General features: G+C 38.0%; 1 protein-coding gene across 1 annotated transcript in view; it reads left to right on the top strand.

The window, feature by feature from the left end:
- The window catches only part of GPR63 (G protein-coupled receptor 63), a 377,175-nt gene that overhangs the window by 145,353 nt on the left and 217,326 nt on the right, over window positions 1-14,496 (top strand). The gene's annotated exons all lie outside the window — the stretch shown is intronic.

The following is a 14,496-nucleotide window of genomic DNA, read 5'->3' as shown; positions in this document are numbered from 1 at the left end:
GCTAAAGCTTGGTCTTTCCGCGTATTTGTGGAAATATGAGCAACGTTAGAAGATGACGTTACTAAATGTTGAAAGCTGGTCAGGCTAGGAGCGGGGTATGAGGTACACGGTGCCGCCATGTAATGGCACCGCTGTTACGCCCTGAGGGGTGAGCTGAACTTACTTAGCTGTCGGGTGAGAGGTTGGCCACGCAGTTTCGAAGGCCTTTTTGGCCGTTGGATGAGATTGACTTGTCTGTGGTAGTGACGGAGGAGGAAGCGTCAGTCAGCGCGGGACGGGAGCAGGGGACGGCGAGCTGCCCAGCACGGGAAGGTGAGGCTGTGCCGTTGCCCTTCCGTACTTCTTGCTGGTAAAATTCTCCCTGTGGATACAGATCCCGCATAGCCACTGTTTGCACTGACACTGTTTTCTCCGCCTTCCAAAAGTTGTGGTATAGTTTGTGTCACGCTGGGCGCAGTTTAAATAGTGTGAACAAATGCTTAGCAAAATACTGGCATACTACTAAATTATAACAGCACTGTTACAGTGGGATAAGTGCGTGGGTTCGGTTTTACTTGTCATTTTCTTTGTGATGAGAAACTAGGGGCAGGATTCATTTAGGTTAGACATCTGAAGTTAGCTGTTGAGGTCTAGTACTGGAGCCCTTCACAGACAGTGAGACAGGCTCCGCAAATTGTTGTTCAGCTCTTCCTAAAACATACATCTAAGACAAGTTAACTAAGTACTCACTGGAGGTGCCTGTTTTTCTCCATTGCCAAAGAAGACAGCAAGGAAGATTCCTTAGCCAGATCCTTGATTAAGACATCAGTATTTAGGTGGAATGAATAGTGTATTGGAAGGGTATGGAAAAAATGTGATGGCAATTGTGGAGGCAACTTTTATGAAGATTACACAGAAACAGGCTATCATAGGGAACATCAGGAAAAAGAACTGGGAACTTAGAACTGGATTCCTCCTACCTGACCTTAAATGTATCTGAAGTGCTTTAATTATGAGTATAGTCTACAGGCTATGGAGAATCCCACCTAAAATCTGAATCTTTCCTTGGGCTGGCTTGGGTGTTGTAGTTAAGATCCAAAAGTGAAGTATAATGGTTTTGACCTTCATTTGTCTGTCTATGACTTGAATTCAAGCCACAGTTGCAAGATCTGTGGAAGCAGTCATCTGTAAATAGAGCTGGGTTGTTGTTTTTTTTTAAAGTTTAGAGTTATGTTTTACCAGCATGCAAAGAAGGGGAAGATGAATCATGTAAACACACAACAGTTATAAGCATATTGATATTTCTAAATTGCAGGTTCTGTTTTGAGTCTGCAATCAAACATTTTATAAGGACCCTTTTCTTTTGAGAGGTATGTACACATGCACAACATATGCATTAATACTTTCTATACCTAATTGTTATTCAAGTAACAATTCAGATTTTTTTTGCTGTAGAAATCAATGTTTTCTTTAGACAGTTTATAAATGCAGTTAAATCTGTTAAAAACATAGTAACTGATTCATTCTACTATACATGCACAAACCTCTTGCAGTTAACTGAACTCTGTTATTAACATCTATTTTATGCAACAAGTATGTTGCTTAAAAATAAGGTTGATACAATTTATTTTACTACAGTACTCCAAAGTTTACTGATTCCAGAGCCACCATCCTAACAGAAATGGTTTTGTTTCATTGTTGCAGGTATATAAACTAAGTGTGAAGGTTTTTATAGCTTTAATGATAGCAAAGGTTTAACTAAACCTTTACATAAGGATTATAATATGGATTAATGGCCACATTTCGTTGACACAAAACAAAACAAATAATTTCTTATGAAGGCCATGTACAGTATTGCATTGATTCACTCTGGGAGTATCAATTATCCTGTCTTAATTGGGGACAATAAAAGAAAATAGTGAGGTTATTAATCCTGTCATAATGAATCAAAGCTGTCTGTTTGACATAAAGTACGTTATAAAAGTGCATATTGTAATATTCATGTATGTTCATACGCACTATTCTGAACTCTCCCTGGGGAACTTTGAATTTCTACCAGTCCACTGAAGGAGCGTGAGTTAAAGGAACGGGTTTTCAATTCTATGGTTGCTCCTACTTGCTGATGCAATGCATTAATCACCAAAGGAGCAAAACTTGAAGAAATGGACTGACTCACTGCTGTCTGTCAAGTACTACAGAAAGTTATATCTAATGTTTCCCCATTCCAGTCAGCTGAAGATAACTCTCTTCCAGCTAAAAGACCAGTAAAGGTTCATACAGTCATTGCAACATTTAGAGCAGGAGACTCAAGTATACAAACTTATGTTATTACTTGTGTAGAAACACCTAGTTCTGCTTCACAACTGTGTCAAAAGAGTCCAGGCGCATGTATTTCCATACTCTGAAGCACTGGCTCCTTAGGCCAAATAGGGGTGTCCTTCAATTTTTTGAGAACTCTCCTTTCAACTCTAGAAGCTTTCCTGGAAGACGGCAAGAGCTCTGAAAAAACTGTGGGTTTCTATTTTCCATTGTGATCTCTGTGTACACACAAACTTTGGTTGCATATTTTATGGTATCTGTCTGTTGCTTCATAGCAATTATTCTGAAAAAGAGATTAATTAATTAAAAAAAAATTGAAAGACGACATTGATACAATGCCTGTTTTGAAGTAATTCGTGATCCAGCAAAAAATGCCCCTGCATCCTCCTTTACTGCAGAGCAGACTCTTCGAACTTAGATGATCCTGTCTGAAATTGTTAGTGTTTATTTAGGAAAGCAGAGAATGTAAAGCTGCAGGCAGGCCTCCCATAGTAAACCTATCACAAAAAAGTATTGTTATTAATGCCATTGAAATCTGAATAGCTAGGGATAATATGTTAAATGACTTCTGTGTCAGTCAGTGTAGCTCCTGTTCATCTCAAAATAGATGAGGAAATGCATCTATTGAAAAAGGAAAATCCACAGGATAAGAGGACAATGGTACAATGTTAAATTACCATGCAAAGGATATGATAAATATAATGTATAAACAAATTAAACTGATAATATAGTAGGTGGGGGGGTTTGACCACATGAAGTATTTTTAGCAGTATATAGAAAATGCATAGAAAGAGCAAGTAATGCACAATAGAGAAGAACAAAGTTCCTAAGAAGTGTGGTTTATCAGGAAACTTTTTACTTGGCATAAAAAATGACTTAGAGGAATTGTGATATGCATAGTATATTTTCCTTTCACTCAGAAAGAGCAGTACCACACCTTGTTCATCTGGGAATGGAATCAATCTGATATTAACAGGGGAATAAAGAATAAAGATGTGATTATTTGGTAGACTGGACTATGCGCAAACTGTATGGTTTTGATATGGGGTATTTTGTTAAGATACCTTCAAAGACAGGGTATAACAGTGTAACCACTGTAATGATGAAAAAGTAGATATTATGCAAGTGGAAATGAGTAAATACTTGTCCAACAGGATGTCTAAAAAGAGTCTGTAAACTAGATGAAATGGAGTATAAATTAGAATTTTGTTAAATGGTTCTTTCATTCTGCATATGTCATGTTATTATCTTCATCACTTGCTGGTCATCTTTTCCTACCAAACAGCTGAGTTTGTGAATTTAAAAGGTTTTGCTATCAACTTTTGCTCATTAATGTGCTTACTTTGATTTTAGCAATTGAAAAGGTTACCTCATGTCTCATTTGGTTTTCATTGTGCTGATATACAAAATTTAAGTAACAGTTTTGATGTGGTGATTCAGAGGGATTATTCTGATGAAGGAACAGGTGCCTAACAAGCTCTTCCTTTATCAGAGAGAGCTGGCAAGATAAAGCACAAGCTTTTTAAAAATGATAACTGGATATTGGATGCATGTTAGATGGACAGGGGTTTTACCCTGGCTGTGTGCGCCATGGGTAGCTTTGGCTTTTTTCATTTTCACAGTCCCTCTTTAATGCACAGTTATTTATAACATAATGTTTTGCTTTTCACCATACTCTTTTCTCTTTTCTTGTCCTGTTGCACAGTGGCTGTGCTCTATACTAATGGGAGGGTGCTTAGTTCAACCTCAGGCAGCCTTTTCTACATAATTGGTTTAGTTATGAAGCACCATACTTTCAATTAATTAGTGTGATTACCTACCTAACTGTAGATAGGAGAAATTTGGTATTCATTTGGTTCTTCCTTTGCAGTGAATGTTCGTATCAATAATAAAGCCCTCCCTGTGTAAAATATTTATAGACGTACAGGGTATGAAACAGCACATGCATGTGGAAAGTCTCACAAGTAAAACTGAATACTAAATGCATCAGCAGCTGCCTTGTTCATGCTTTTAATGCATGTTGTTCAGACATGCATTCAGAAAATTATATTCTTATAGATACCATTTTTTTTTTTACTGTTTTAAGTAATTCTTTTGGTTTTGTTAGTATAGGTATAGAGCTAATGAAATTTTGTAAGCTTCTAAATATTAAGTCCAGTTTATATCCTTGTTTGGCAAGGTTGTTTATTCAGATTAGAAGACTAAATGTACTGAAGTGTTTAAATGAGCAAATTCCCACATTGTGTTTGACAACCCCCCCCTTTCATCATTTTTTGAGGAATGGTTAAACATAATATACAGAATTTAGAGTAATTGTTTGTTTCACCTGATCTTCAAACATAATACAGAATATTTAGGGGAAGAGAGACATATTTCTGCAGGTTTTCAGCCACGGGCCCAGTTAAAAATCAAATGTACTGCTGTATTTGTAGAACAAATTGAAAAGAACAAAAGCCACTGCAAATACCCACATTTTGCCTTTCAACTGAATATTTTGATTAATTCTAAATAGAAGACCAATTTGTCAGTAATAGCATAGCATGTCATAGTGAGATACTGCAAACATCAAGTATATCTTACTCTGATATACTGAGCCGTCATGGAACAGAGCATTAAAGTAGTATATAAAATTTTATTCATAGTAAACCAGAATCACTTGTAAAATATTGCAAACAATATAAAATATATGCTGTTGCATAAATAAACAAGCATTTATACTATCAAAGGCAACAGAGAAACTTTTAAGGGGTCTGTTAACAGAAAATCTCAAAATCCAATGCCAAGCAAAGACTTGAGAAATAAAATCAAAGCACCTAAAGATAGAAGGGAAGTACAGTTTTATTTTTAATATAATTTCAAAATGCAATATTAACAAACATGCAAATAAAAAGAAAAGCAGATATTTTTATGCCCAGAATACTTTTTTTCACAGTGATATATTTTCAAATAGCTTTTTGTGATGCTTCCTCTACGTTAGGCTTATGTTGCAGTTCGGGTGTCATCGATCCCATCCTAAAGCAGCAGTGAACTGAGGTTTTACATATTCTTGACAGGTACTGAAATATCAGCAGAGGTGCCAGCTCAGGGCACAGTGTAGGTTCAAGTATTAAAAGTGCTGGAAGTCCATTGCCATGAAATGGAAGAGTTCTTCATACAAGTATAGCACTTTGTATTCTACATAGCGGGGGGAATTTTAATGGAAAGGAAGGAGCTAGGTTTCAAGCCTGCCTGCCTCTCTGTCACCTCTTGACCTCTGAAATTGCCCCTTTGAATCATGTGGTTTCCATCACTTTACAAGGGAGCAGGCTTTTGACTGCAGTTTCTCTTTCTCTCCCATTCTCCTTGGGCTGCTTTCAGCCCTGAATGAGAACAGGGACTTTGGATCACTGGTTTGCCTTCTCTCATATCACTTCCCAGGTGACCACATTATGTTTCTCATTTCAAAGTACAAATAGTAATTGGGTTGTTCCCTCATGCTCTCTTCCATCTGGAAAGCTGTTTTGGAGTCAGTCTGTCTAGCTGATTACAAATCGTCTTATTTCCAGACTGAATTAATTCATGAGCATTAGTGTCTGTGACACTGTAGCGCTTTAGTTGAATTAGTCAATCAAAGAATCAGCGTGGCCTAAAAATGTGTAAAGTTTGTGAAAAGGATCACTATGATGTGAGGGTTCTTGGAGTAAGATATTTTTGGTAAAGATGGGAGTGTTAATGCCACAGTGAAAGACACTGGTTTTCAGAATCCTGTAAAATTCTAAGTGTCCAAGTTAAAAAGAAAAAAAACCCTGTAAGATCTGTAGGTACAATTTATGAGGACAGGGGAATGGAGGGTCTGTTTTACAAGAAGGATCTGTCTTGTCTGATTTAAAAAGGCTGAAATGTGGTTGAGCATTTAATCAGAATGTAAACAACTGATATATAGGGAAAAGCTATAATTAAGTTAGAGACAAAATTGGTGCAAAACCACAGAACAATGAGGTTCTGGAACTACCTCAATGTCGCGGTAGAGATGGACACGACAAGTAATAGATCATGCAAAATGGCTACTTTATTGTTCTAACACACCTTTTTATACCCTTCTTTAGAGTATATGTTAGTATATGATTGGTTTGGTTAGTAACTAACAATTCATGATTGGTGAGTTCGTTAGGATGGTTCTTCTTATCACTATCTTGTTTTTGTACTGGTCTTCTCAGATCTTTCCAGACTCTTCAAGGATATACTACAAGCTGCTCAAGGTCGCGCTGTTCTCAAACTGTCAGGAATTCCGTAGACTCATTGCATTCCCCGACACCTCGAGATGTGAGTTATGAGGCAAACAACTGAACTGGTTTTCAATTGGAGTTTTCTAAGGGAGAATTACAAGACTTGGTTGTCCAAAATATCCAAGGTCTGGATCACTGTAGATCTCTCTCTTCTTTGTGGTCTTATGTGTGGTTAAGTGTTTTTGTAGGAAAAAATGAATCACAAATGATTCAGAGCTCATGTGATTCAGAGATCTGATCATTTTATAAATGTGAGTAAAGGAAATTGAAGGTGATCAACACATTTCAAGATCTGATCTAATATGATTATTTGAAATGTACTGTGACTCTGAATTCCCTAGTAAATCGATCTAATGATATTAATAAGTTACACAGCTTCATGCTATATTTAAATCAGGTTCTGAGTAGAGATTCAGTCAAAAAGCATGATAATATCCATGGATGAATGTGCTCTGATCCTCTCCAACTGAAAGAAAGTAAACTCAGGATTGGAACACCTGTATTTTATGTTGCAACTCGGACAGGCTAGGAGCTTGCAGTGGTCAATCATCACATCCCAGCTAATGTGTGGTAACTTGCTGAGTTGCAGTAGTCCAAATGCTTCTGATTGTGTTCTGGCATACTATTTGCTAATCCATTTCCCCACTGTTCTTACCAAAATTTATTTACATTTGTAACTTAAATAAACAATCCTACACTTTGGCTTTTCTTTTATGAACTGAACAATAAAATTCTTTGAAAAAGTTAATTTTAACATTTTTCTAGAAAACTAATAAAATGGACTCAAAGAGGTAAAAGTGTTTGTGGAGAAAGCATTCAAAGCGTTAATGTGAATTTTATATAGGTTTTTTTTTGTTTCAGCTCAGTCTTGCACCAAGCCTCTGAAATTATAGCCGTGTTCAAGCAGAACAACTGTGTTCTATTTTAGCTCAACATATTAATCCATTCCATTCTGTGTCATTTTGTTAGAGGGTGCCTTCATGTTGCACACACTGCAAATAGCACAGATGTGCTAGGATAAAAAAACTCCAGTATCTTTCAGATGGATCTTTATGAGACGCCAATGCATGCTGAGAAGCAAATTCATCCTTCTATTAGAAACAAACACAGCAAAACAAGAAATAAAAATAAATCCAAACCTTCTTCTGCTAAATTTGCACCTGCAGATATTAGATTTGAGAAAAAAATTCTTCCGAAGTGCTCAAATGATAACCACTGAAGCTAAAGAGTCAGATATTTAGGTAGGAAAAATATCCCTTAGATTTTGATCTTCTGCACAATATATTTATTATCGCACTGCTTTTTTTCAGGACTGATGTAAACTTTAAATCTCAGAAAATTAATTTGTAGACATTTTCCTCTTCTGTTTTCTCCACATGTCACATCCTCTCAGTATTTTGGAAATTACATGATTAACTCTTTCCTTACAGAAGTCATCCTCTTTTAGTATAGTGTCAGTCTAATGAAAGAGCACAGAGGAAACTGCTGCTGGAGGGCGATAGGAGGATTAAAAGCCAAAAAAAAAAAAAAGGGAAAATAAATCTTAGAATTCATTAATTCATCTTACCTATCCCTTTATTCTGGAGTGGGAAATCATGTCAAGAGTAGTGGGTTTTCTGGTACATCTAGATACAATCTACAATTAAAAAAAAAATATCTGTTTGTCTCTTTGTTTCCGGTATTTTATAAATTTACTTCAAAATAAGGAAAAAGCTTTTAGATCAGTTTAGGAACTAAGAACTTCTCATAGAAATTATGTTTTCTTAGAGAACTTAACAGTTAGATTGCTGGCATGCAGAGAGCACTTGATGTCATAAAGCTGTGTTGTGGTTTCACTGTGCTTCCTCTATGTGCCAACCAGTCTCCATCTGCTACCTCCTGTCTTATTATTAGATTGAAAGTTCCTAGAACAGAGGTTTGTCCTTTTTTTGGCTACATGTATCACATACTAAAACGGAGGCTCAGTTTGGGAAAAGAGTACCTAATAGCTGTGACAGTGCAAAGTACCAAAATAATGTTACTCAGTTTTTAGAAATGGAGGAATACGCTGTTGTCTAAGGAAAAGCCAACAATTACACTGATGTGCAACTGAAGCTCTGTGCATAACATTGGCTCCCATAACACAAGTACAAATTTTACTCTTCTCACTAGTAACAGCATGGCGTTCTTGAATAATGCCCTCAACTGAAAGTCCCTCAGCACTTCATGCTCTTTTTTTCTCTTCTAACAACCTTTGAGTTAGTTAATTTTAAGTATTAGATAAGGAACCTTGCATGGGATTCAGTCTGAGATTAACGTACCTAAATTTGTCATCTGTGTGTGGGTACCTGTAGGTATACTAGATATCTAAGGTACCTCTGTAGTCAATGGAGAGCTAGGGCTTGATTCAGCTACCTAAATAAGGGGAAGAAGAGCCATCTGAGATGCTATAAAGTATCCAGAATATCTGCATGGATCTGGTAAGTATGACAAAAGGCCTTAGCATTTCTAGAAGTCACATGGAAGGCCTTTAGACATCTCAGATGGTATTAGGTTCTTATGCTTAGGCAACTAAAATGAGCATCTAGGCAATATAGTCAGTGGAGCCCAGAGCAAGCTTCAGGTGACCAGCTAGGAGGGGTGGTTGCACAGATATTAGTGCTGAGATACTGAAAAGCTACCCTGCTGGCCTCCAGCCACCACTCCAGAAGGACACTGGTTTTCCTCAAGTCCTGTATCATGTTTGGCAGCCATGAGTCTTAAATATTTTATGACATCTGAAATAATACTAGGTGTCTACAGATGGGCAACTAAATCAAACTGTCAATATCTACTCAGTGAGATGATGCTTGCTAGGCTCCTTTGATTATGCTGATTAGATCTTTATTGGTTGTAATGAGAGCTTAAGGAAGCAGCATGGTTGTAGGCACCAACCTTTTGGAACTATTCAGTTGCATATATGTAAATCCCTTGTATCATTTAGGCTCTGTGGGATATATTTCCTCTGTTCTCTTGCTGCCACTGTAGAAGCATATGTCTTCCTCAAGCATTGTGTCATATTTACCAGCCCTATGCAGATGTTTTGAATAGCTGAAGGCATTATATATGCACTAGATGTCTGCACTTGGGCAACTGAATTACTGTCCAGCTTTCTTAACCTCAAGCTGAATCCCAGCCATTATCTCCATTTTATATGCAGAGACAAGAAGAAAAATCTTTCCTAAGATGGCCCCAAAATGTTGTGATCAGAAGTCAAATTTCCAACTCCTGTCAGTGTGCAGTGACAAAAAGACTGGGGGGGATGGTCAACCTTTTAACAGAAAGGGTAACAGGTTAATTAAACATGAGGAGTTAACAACTTTAGTCTGAGGTATTCATGAGCCAACTCCCTAACTATTTCCATAATGCCTCTGTGCTCTTTTGTTTTGTTACGTGCTTATTCCCTTTCTCACGACGCATACTTGTGGTATCAGTACTTTTGGCATTTGCTGTATAAGAAAACTGGAGAATTACCTTGTCTTATCTTTTATGTGCAGAATTCCAAGCATGATGATACTAAAATGAATAATACATTTTAAATATTAAAAACAGAAATAAATTGGGCACTTTAAATTTAGAGTTGATGCTTTGTTTATTTTTTCTAACTACTGCAGCCTTGTCAACAGCTCCTCTCCTTGGAAATTTATGTTTGCTCATTTTGCATTGTCTGAGACAGGATGTTTGAAAAGTCCATTAGCAGAATTCTGCAAAATTGTGCTTTTTTTAATGAAGGATCATATGCATTATATAGCACTATATAATATCTTCAGATCCTAGTAACTACTGGCTATATAATAAGTGTGCTGGATTCTGAAAGATTTGCACCCAGAACCTGCATGTCATTATGGAGCATGCTTTTCTAGATTTTTCTGGACATGTATGCCCAATGAAAATGCCTATGTAGATGTCTGATAGCAGAGTTCAGATAATAAGATGTTTTATGCAACCTTTATCCTACCTGACTTATAATCTTGGAAGTTGTCTAAGTTTAAACTCTGAGTTTTGTAGTCAGTGAAATGAATCAAGTGACTGCAGGGAGAGATTCATCTTGTCTAAACCACCAGATTTAGGATGAGATGAATTACCCTCTGGAGGTGCCTCACTCATTCCCGTGATACACATAGGGCTTAAGGTTACTTGTTTTGAAGTAGTCAACTAACTTTCAGGTGACTGAAGTTGATGATATTAATCTTCCCTTCCTTTGTAATTGGAATGTGCACAGCTGAGAATGTGCCAACAAGCTCTTGGGCTTTGCATCAAAGCTGTACTGACACTGAACACTCAGATTTTGCTTACAGATGGTAGATGTTTCTACTGGTCTTTTGGTATTGCCTCCAAAGCAGTATCACAGGAAATTATTCAAGTTAGTCCATTACTTAGCCATGAGAATCCATAACAAAGCTGCTTATAACACCTTAAATGCATTCTGGAGAAAGAAAATATATATTGTGTTTGATTATTCACTCGCTGAGACTATCACACCAGCTAAAATTGAGAAGTGTCCGTTTAATTTGTAACCGATATCTCTGTTCCTTTGAAATTCCTTATTATTTTACTTGAGTTTGCTATGAGGTCAGCATGGGCAGAAGGAGCATCTGGCAGTAATGGTGTTCATGAGCTAAGTGAGCTGCAGCCAGGAAGCATGTGGGGGGCATGTTTAGATTTACAAGAAGCAACCTGCTGAGGAAGGGTCTTGCACAAGAGTGGGAGATGCCTGTGCCTGGCTTCTGTTTGCTCTTTAACTGGCATTTCAGGAGTGTGGTGACCTGGAGTGCTGCAAACAGGAACCACAGAGACTTGGCAGTTGACTTCCTTGGTGATTGGGTGAGCAATAGTGGTCCCTAATGTTCAGCAAAACCCAAGCTTAGCCCCAAAAGTATGAGTTTTAGCTTCCTATCTATATTTGTCTCTTTTTTATTAAAGGAATATTTTTTGACTATTTTCCTTCTTGGTTTACAGTCTTTTCAGTTCACTCCTTATGTTTTCTCAGAAGCTATGGAGGTTGGACCTATGGACGTTGATATTTTTCCAAGAATAAAAATTTTTACTCATGCAATTAAGGTCTAAGTAAGATGCCAGATTTCATGGAATTCATGGTTCTGGACTCTAAAACCAGAAGCAGCAGAGGAACTCCAGACTGCTTTTTAAAGACAGCTTCCTCCATCTCAGTGGCAGGTGTCTTCACAGAATCACAGAATCATTGAGGTTGGAAAAGACCTCTTGAGATCATCTAGTTTGACCACTCTTGGAGTAAAAAGACTTTTCTTCTGTTTAAATTGTATCCCTTGTATTCCATTTTATCCTGTCAGAGGTCACCACTGAGAAGAAGCCTGGCTCCCTCTTCTTCATTCCCTCCCTTCAGGTATTTATATACACTGATCAGATCCTCTCTGAGCCTTCTCCAGGATGAACAGCCCCAGCTCTCTCAGCCTCTCCTCATGTGTCAGATGCTCCAGTCCCTTTATCATCTTCATGGCCCTTCACTTGACTCACTCCAGTAGCTCCGTATCTTTTATACTGGGGAGCCCAGAACTGGACACAGTACTTCAGGCATGGCCTCACCAAGGTTGAGTAGAGGGGACCTCCATCAGCCTGCTGGCAGCACTCTTCCTAATGCAGCCCAGGATGCTCTTGGCCTTTTTTGCCATGAAGGTACATTGCTGGCTCATGGACAATTTGTTGCCCACCAGGACCCCAAAATCCTTCTCTGCAGAGGTGTTTTCCAGCCATTCAGCCTCCAATGTGTACTCGTGCCTAGGATTATTCCTCCCCAGAGGCAAGACTTTGCATTTCCCCTTGTTAAGCTTCATGATACTCCTCTCATCCCCATTTTCCAGCCTGTCCAAGGTCCCTCTGCATGGCAACACATCCCTTTGATGTAGCAGCCACTCCCAGTTTTGTGTCCTTTGCAAACTTGCTGCAATGAACTCTGTCCCATCCTCCAGGTCATTAATGAAGGTGTTGAACAGTATTGGCCCCAGTATCAACCCCTGGGGTACACCACTAGTGATTTGCCTGCAGCTGCAGTTTGTGCTCAGATCACAACCCTCTGGGTCCAGATGTTCAGCCAGTTTTCAATCAACCTCACTGTTCACTTATCTAATCTGTATTTCATCGGTTTGTCTATAGGATGTTATGGGAGACTAAAGTCATGATAACAAGATCCACTGCTCTCCCCTTGTCCACCAAGCCAGTCACTTCATTGTAGAAGGTTACCAGGTTGGTTAAGCATGATTTCACCTTTGTAAATCTGTGCTGACAACTCCTGATCACCTTCGTGTCCTTCGTGTGTTTGGAACTGTTTTCCAAGATTAGTAACTCCACCACCCACCCAGGAACTGAGGTGAGGCTGACTAGCCCATAAATCCTCAGGTGTTCCTTCTTGCCCTTCTTGAAGACAAGGAGGGGCATTCGTGACATTTTACAGTTGTCTTACACAAGTCAAATCTGGAATAGGCCATCTTGGGGGAAGAGGGAGAACAAGGTTCTCACTGTTCCTTTCTTCTATTTTATTCTTTATCCTCAGCTGCCTCACCATGTAGTAATAGGAAAAGCTTCTCAAGACACAAGATTCCCAGTAGTGTTGGTAGCAACTTTTCCTGTAGGAAAAGGAAATATATGTGGAGGCAAAAACCAACTTGTGGCGGAACTCTTAGGGAATGGAATCCGAAAAAATGGAGAAAGAAGTGAAGTGGATTTCACAGAAGCCTAATTGTAGAGGCAAAATCTGATATTTCAATTCAAGTGCCCTATAACAAACCCGGATCTGTTTGCTGCTGCTTTGAAATTTCAGAAATGAGTTGTGACCTCTTTAAACTTTTTTCCTCTCCTTGTAACAAAGGTTATTTAATGAATTCAGGGACCTAGACATTTTTTAAGGCAGACACTCTAGCTCCGTATAGTAAAACAACCTCATGGCATAAAGTATAAAATACCTAATGAAGCAAAATATGTGTGCCAATGGATTAAATATGCTTCTATAAAACTCTGATTATTCTGCAATGGGCTATGAGATGTGTAGGTTACATGACAAGAATGCAGCTTGCAGGTAGCTGAGGCAATAATCTTTTAAAAGACTGGAAAGCATAGTGCACAGAAATCAAAGGAATGGTTTATAACCATCCAACTGGTAGCAGGTTGGATGATTTATAAATGAGTTCCACTATTTTACTCCTGGATTTTGTGCAGAAGAAAGCTGTATCTTAAATGCCAAGGAATTTGAGTAGCTGCAGCTCAACACCGATACTACAGCTTTTTATCCCCAAACCTTTCAGAAACTCAAACATCTGTATTATAGAAAATAAATTCACAATAGAGAAGACTGTTTAAAAGTAGAGGAAAATTGACACCATTTATAAATGTATAAGTTAATTCTGAAATCAAAAGAGTTATCTACTTAAACATGTTTGCTTTTCTGCATGAAGTAACATCTGCAAATTGGAGCCAAAGCTTGGATTCTCACATTCAGTGAATCTAAATTACATTGCTTATTTATATAAAATGAAAGATCCCTGAGGTAGCAAACATATTCCCTTCCAGGTCTTTGTTTGCTGTTTTTCTTTTTCTTATGTTTTCCATGGCCAACGAGCTGCCGTAGTAGAATGACTTCAGAGGTGAATAGTATAGTTGTCAAATCAAATGGAGTGACATCATAGAGGAGGAATAAAAAGGGAAATCTGAGAACACAGTCATTGGGCAAAATCATACATTAATATGATGGGAAAACTTACATCCCCAAAGAACAGATGAAAATTTTCTTAATTCTTTTAAACTGTGAGATCTGTTATGGAAGTTCCTGTGGATCAAAAGTCAGAATTTGTAATTCCTGCAACACTGTATTTTTTCCATGCTTCCCAGTGTAAGTGAATTGATCTGGATCATGCAGTCTACAGTTATCCAAGATGTATAAGAGATG

Source organism: Haliaeetus albicilla, chromosome 17 (genome assembly GCF_947461875.1).
Source record: "Haliaeetus albicilla chromosome 17, bHalAlb1.1, whole genome shotgun sequence".
Taxonomy (NCBI): Eukaryota; Metazoa; Chordata; class Aves; order Accipitriformes; family Accipitridae; genus Haliaeetus; species Haliaeetus albicilla.
The sequence above is the reverse complement of the archived record's forward strand: the minus strand, read 5'-3'. Positions and strand labels throughout refer to the sequence as shown.